The sequence below is a fragment of the Trichechus manatus genome, unplaced genomic scaffold (genome assembly GCF_000243295.1).
Source record: "Trichechus manatus latirostris isolate Lorelei unplaced genomic scaffold, TriManLat1.0 scaffold00040, whole genome shotgun sequence".
NCBI classification, from domain to species: Eukaryota; Metazoa; Chordata; class Mammalia; order Sirenia; family Trichechidae; genus Trichechus; species Trichechus manatus.
The window spans coordinates 6,609,505-6,616,461 of NW_004443976.1; the positions used below are offsets into that span (position 1 = coordinate 6,609,505).

Sequence of the window (6,957 nt, forward strand, 5' to 3'; positions counted from 1 at the left end):
AGGGGAAGGCTTTCTCTCTCTGTCGGCTCTGGAGAAAGGTCCTTGTCATCAATCTTTCCCTCATCTAGGAGCTTCTCTGCACAGGTCTAAAGGACAACCTCTGCTCCTAGCGCTGCTTTCTTGGTGGTATGAGGTAGGTCCCTGTCTCTCTGATGGCTTCTCTCTTTTATTGTATCTTGAAAGAGACTGACTCAAGATACAGCCTAATCTTTTAGACTGAGTCCTGCCCCATTAACATAACTGCCTCTAATCCTGCCTCATTAACATCACAGAGGTAGGATTTATAACACATAGGAAAATCACATCAGAAAACAAACTGTAGACAATCATACAATACTGGGAATCATGGCCTAGCCAAGTTGACACACATTTTTGGGGGACACAGTTCAGTCCATAACAGTATGGAAAGGAAGGAATAAAGAACAACACCTGAGACAGCTCAACATAACCTACATCAGTGGTTATCAACCAGGGGCAATGTCTGGAGATATTCTGGTTGTCACAACTGGGGGTTGTTACTGGCACCTAATGGGTAGAGAGGTCAGGGATGCTGCCAGATACCCTACAGTGCACACAGGACAGCCTGACACAATATAGAATTATCTGACCCAAAATGTCAATAGTGACAAGGTTGAAAATCTCTAAGAAAGGAAAGGATATAATTCTTTGACCAAAAACTTTAGGAGTGAGAGATACAGAGGGTTCTCTCACCACTTTGGCCACCAATCTTCACTTGAAGAAGTACGTAACAGTGCAATTTCCTACGTAAAATGAAGGAAATGAAGCCTATTTTACAGGCCAACATTTATGTGGGAAGGAGTACTAAAGCGAATTTATTGACGTATAATTTACTTTCATTTTAACCCTGCTCCAACCTTGCTGAAATGCTGTAAACCAGGCAGGCGATAACCAAGGAATTGTACAGGGCTACTTTATGGGTCAAACTAAAAGAATCAGGGTACATGCTAAATAAAGAAAGACTAAAGGGACTATGACTCTTGATTAGCAAAATTATGATCAAGGTATAGAAATGTGGAACACACTTAAAATGGGAGGGGGCCACATTTCTTACAGACAGAAATACTAGTTTTCAAGCACAGATAGATAACTCGGGTATCACACTACCTCCAAGAAGTGGCAGAGGTTAATTACAGCAAAGTAAGTGGGATTACTAACTAAAATTACAGGAGTTTAGGATTTTACAGCTGGAAAGGCATAAGGCATGTTCCTATACTCTGAAGGAAAAACCATGGAGAAAAATTATTTTCTTTCTACAATACACTCATTAATCTCTCAGTGTTCAAATAAAACATTCTACTGGGTGGCACAAATCACAGGTTTACCAAATTGAGCAAATCTTGCAGCAAGATATGCTATATACAAAATTTCAGATACAGTATGTATTCATAAGTATCGTGTACCCTATACATATGAGAAAAGCAAAAGGATGTAAATTAGAATTATTTTTAAAAAGAGAACATAGGAAAAAAATGCCCTTATCTTAGACTTTGGGGCTTAAATATTTTAGAGAGAGGTCAACTAGAAAGGTCTCGTTAGAGAAAGAAAAAACATAAATAAATAAAACCCACAAAATTCCTCTTGAATCCATCATGGAAATTTAAAAAATGTTTCTGTATTTATCATTCCACATACCAGGCCTCACCCGATCTGTATGGCCTGAAGAAATCCTCTAAACACCAGACAGCACTCTCGCATCAGAAAACTAAAAAGAAGTGAGGGAAAGAGGAAGATCTGGTGATCTTTCTTTCAAACAAACCAGCTGCAAAAAACATAAAAGGAATTTTCAGGTACTGTTTATTGAGTAGATGACTGATGCGTGAAGCTTCAGAACTGAAATGATTGTCTACTTCAAAAGTTCCTAAAGCAGCTGGTTCTTCATTAGCTATTAAAAAAAACCCACTGCCATCGAGTTGATTCCGACTCATAGCGACCCTATTAGGTAAATGCTTTTCAAGTATTAGAAAACCTTATTAAATGTAACAAGTGTGGATAAAAGCAAGCAAATGCCATAAAAACGCAGCCAGTAAGACATGAAGGTTTGAAACTACAATGAAGCGGAACACTCAAATTTTAATATTTAATGGAAGTAAGGATTTTAAAAATCAGATATTTCTAAGATTTTATCTCAATATACTTTGGATTCCTGCTCTATCAGCGAATGGAAGAGTTCTCAGTTGGTCTCTGCAGTTACAGAGGATTCTTATACCTCCATTTGAAACATACCACACACACGCAAAACCCATGCACGCACACACGTACGCATGGGATGCGAATGACGTTTACAGTGCAGAGAACACATCTAGTCACATGTTTTCAAAATTCTCTAATGAAATCCTTCGGGTACAGGCATCTCAGCCCATTAAGCTACCTGTTTAGCAATTACAAATTGTGAGCTGGTAAAGGTTCTGCTTTAGGTACCACATGGGAACAAACACACAAGTATACCATTGTATCTTTCATCTTGAATTAAGGTTGTAAGGAATTCTGGTAGAGGAATATGTGTGATAGACAAAACTTGCAGAATGACATTTCAAAGATCAGAAAAATGGATGAATAACTCACTGGAAAAGAGCCATTTGTTAATGAATTACAGGCCACTGGGAGGTTTTGAACATCGTAAGATGTGGCTGGATCTCATTCAACACACTAACAGCCCAAACATCTACATCTTCCTCCAACAAGCTAGATCCATCCTTCCCAAAATCGATGATCTAGGAGAGGGCACTTTTAAGGTATCCATCTTAACTACTGAAGGCGGAATCTTAGAAATCAAGTCCATAGCTAGGTACATCCGACGTGGATGGAAAAGCACCAACATTAAAAGAACGGCAGGGAGAACAGAAGACTGACCATGTCTCTACACTGCTTATGAACATTCTAGGTCACTCTCTTTTAGCATATAAATTAGCATTAAGATCAGCATCATACGTGAAGATTATTTTTATATCTCCATTACGCATATCTGATTTGAAGAACTGAATGCTGACCAATTCTTTGGTTCTCTGGACCAAAACCTTTCAAGATTCCCAGCTAGAAAAGTAGCAGATCCATGACCCTCTGGTATCCATGTCCCAAAGACTGCAGGACTTACTTATTGGGGAAAAAATGAACAAAAGTATCAACCCAATAAGGCTATCATTTATGGTACAAGGGCCCAGACATCAACTAAAGGAAAACTGGAAAATGTTCAAGATTGTCTGCTCTTTGATGCCATTCCTCTTTCCCTAGATACTGAAACCACTGATGAAGTCATGACTGTTCTGACCAAGAATAATACGCCACCGTTCTCATCCAGCTGATACAGATCTTTGCTACCCTTTCTGCAGCCAGGCTAGTGTACTAATTCAGGTTTATCAAAGTGAATGAGCAACCATGACTAAGGATAACAACCCATTAAGCTCCAAGTTCACTTCCTACACACCTTGGCATTCCTCAAAGTAACCCTTGATATTGACTCCAGTGGCATCCTCAATGTGTCTACTGTGATAAAAAAGTACAGCAAAAGAGAACAAGATTATAATTAACAAAGAAAAAGGACTTTTGAGCATAAACTATATGAAGTATGTCATCTAGGAAACTGAGAAGTACAAAGCTTTAGAAGGGGAGCAGAGAGACAAAGTGTCTTCTAAACACTCACTCTTAAGCAATCAACATGAAGGCCACAGTACAAGATGAGAAATTTTGAAGCAAGATTATGAGAACAAATAGCAGATTTTTGACGAGAGCAATAAAATCACCAAAAAACTGGACAAAAATGAAACTGCTGAGCAAAACGAATGAGCAGAAGAGCTGGAGAAAGTCTGTAACTTTACTGTCAATAAGATGTACCACAGTGCAGGCTGCACACTAAGAGAAATGTCAGAGGACTTCTCTGGGGATGGAATTCTTCTATCAGTGTTTCATTTAGACTTTCCAATGAAGAGGTTTATCAGCCAGATCAGAGAACGTAGCAAAGCATATTCCCCCATACTCAAAAATTTTATTAAGTCAATTTAATAGCAGCTTTTTAAAAAAAAATCCTACATGAGCTGCTAGGAAATTTCTTTACCAGACATTTTTAACACTTGAGTGAGTGGTCATACACAGGAAAAGAAATGAATAATTTTTTTCAGTATTGTAAGTAAGTGGAAAATGAAATTATGTCCTAAAGAAAAAAGCTGCTTTGAAATCGAAGAGACAGAGAATATAAATGAATGAATCAGCATTATCAAGTTTGTTGAAAAAGATCAAAGGTAAGTAACAACTTCCTAATATTGATGAGACAGAACCTGATCAGATCCTCATGTCTAACAGGCTATATATTTCAAGAGACAATTATGCAAGGGTTTGAGGAATGCCCCAGATAAATAAAATGACATACTTTAGAAAATACTACTGTGAAAAATTTCCAACGGGCTAAGGCCATCTTACAAACTCATATGGCTGGGCTTCCGTAATATAGAGAGAAGGTATAAATGAGAAAATGCTGCTGAGAGATAGAGAAACTGAAATGACTTTTTAGGAGTCTCTTCATGTTGCAGAATGGCAGAAGGGAAGGGTAAGAAGGTAATGGGTGAAGAAATCTTTGGGAAATACAAGATTATCAATTACTCCTTTTTCTTTTTAACAAAAGGAAAACTTGAGGAAATACATTTCTGTATTACAAGTTTCCACTGTAAAAAATATATATTAGTACTATAAATAAAGATATAATCTAATATTATATACTTTCTAATGTGATACAATATGAAGTATACATCATGTACGAAGTATCCATGCCAAAAAATATTTAACCTGAATCTAACCATAAGGAAACAAACAATCAGACAAATCTAGAATGTGCGACATTCTAAATAAATAAATAAATAAATAAAAATAAGCCGTGTCACAGAAAAAGAAAATAAGAACAGCCTAGACTCATATGGATTAAAATAAGGAATGTAATAACTAAATGCAATGTGCAATCTTGATGGGATCCTAGACTGACAGCTAAAAAATACACTGTGGGGGGCAACTGGGGAATTTGTGTATGAACTGTGTATCAAATAATATTACGAAATTCTTGTTAATTATTAAAGGTACAACAATGATACTGTGGCTATGCAGAAGAATGCCCTTATTCATGGGAGATGTGTGATAAAGTGTTTAGAATGAAATTCATGACGTCTGCAACTTACTTTCAAATGGTTCAGCACACACAAAAGTACAAACCCATCCACATATGTATATACCTACGGTGGCAAGGGAGAGTGGCAAAACATTAACAATTTGGTGTATCAAAAATTTATGTTTTAATTCTACATTTTATACAAATTTTTTATGTTGAACGATCGAATAGTCCTAATTCATGTAGACTGAAGAGAAATTATAAATCTCAAATAACAAAGGCACAATACATTTCTCTCTCTCAAGAATGCTGCTACATTCACAGATCAAAGGAGACTCAAGCCACTTAAAACCCACCCAGTGCCACTGAGTCGATTACAATTTATAGGGACCCTGTAGGACAGAATAGAACTGCCCCATAGGATTTCCAAGGCTGTAAATGTTTATGAAAGGAGACTGCCATATCCTTCTCCTGCAGAGCAGCTGGTGGGTTTGAACTGACAACCTTTCTGTTAGCAGCCAAGTGCTTAATCACTGTACCACCAGGACTCCTTTCAAGCCACTTAAAAGAGGCTTTTAAAATTAATGCTGATACACTCTAGAATGGGCATAAGCACTTCATTTAGTCCAGTGTAGACTGGAGGCAGATAGTTTATTACCTGCCTGCTTACTCCAAAGCTGAAGAAGATTAGCAGGGAAAGAAAATCCCAGCACATCCTGGGCCTGTAAACCTTATTTTTACAAAAGAACTGAAAATCTACTTCTTCCTTTAAAAGTTATTTGAATTCAGAAAGAATCATCAACTCTATCTGGGCTGCAACTGCATTTTTTAAAGCCTGCATAAATCAAATATAATTCTTGGCCAACGTTTCCCAGCAAAATCACTTAGTCACCCTTAGGACTGACATAAGCCCTAAAAGGATGGGTAAGAGTTTACATTTAATTCTCAGGGCATCATTACTGATTGTGTAAATTACAAGATTTTTCCAAATGCTCTATGCCTAATTTTTATTTCTTGGTCTTTAAACATGTTGTTCCACTTATCCCTAAATATGATGATGATCTTCCAAATCACCCCAAGAATCTGGCCACTCAACATCCACAAAGCAAAAATTTAAATGAAGGTCTCTTTTTACATAAACACACACACACCTATTCCATCTCCATTTGTAGAAAAGGTGATGTATAAAAATACAAAATTTAAAAAGATACTGAAAATACAACACTTATATGGTCAATAACTGAATACTTTCAAATACACTGACCAGAATATAAACAGGCAACAGAAAATGTATAAATAATATATACAGAACTGTTTCTTGCATTATTTATAGATGAATGGCAAACAGATAAGAGGAGAAAGAACTTTTTTTAATTTTATTTTGTCTTTGATGTTGTTGAAGATATACACAGCAGAACATACACCAATTCAGCAGTTGCTACATGTCCAATTAAGTGACACTGATTATATTCAAGTTGCACAACCTTTCTCATCCCCCTTTCCTTAGTTGTTCCTTCCACATTAACATAAACACTGCCCCCTAAAGTTCCTATCTGATCTTTTGAGTTGCTGTTGTCAACCTGATATCATACAGATAGTTCTTAAAAGAGCATAATGCTCAAAAATGACATTTTTTACTAGTTAAGATAAATTATTGTTTGGCTTATAAGAAGACTTGAGGGGTATTTTTGGTTCAAGGTTTAAAGACAGGGCAGAAATCTTAAATCATTCTCAAACAAGGAAAACCTTGGTGAGATTCACAAGGTAGTAAGTGAGAGAGTTATAGAAAAAAAACATTAATCAAGTGAATAGGTTCTTTAGAGAAAAATCAGACTAATGATCATAAATAC

The 6,957-nt window shown here is 36.6% G+C and overlaps 1 protein-coding gene across 1 annotated transcript in view; it reads right to left on the reverse strand.

Annotated features, from left to right (window-relative positions):
- The window catches only part of MAP2K4 (mitogen-activated protein kinase kinase 4), a 179,431-nt gene that overhangs the window by 23,419 nt on the left and 149,055 nt on the right, over positions 1–6,957 (reverse strand). The gene's annotated exons all lie outside the window — the stretch shown is intronic.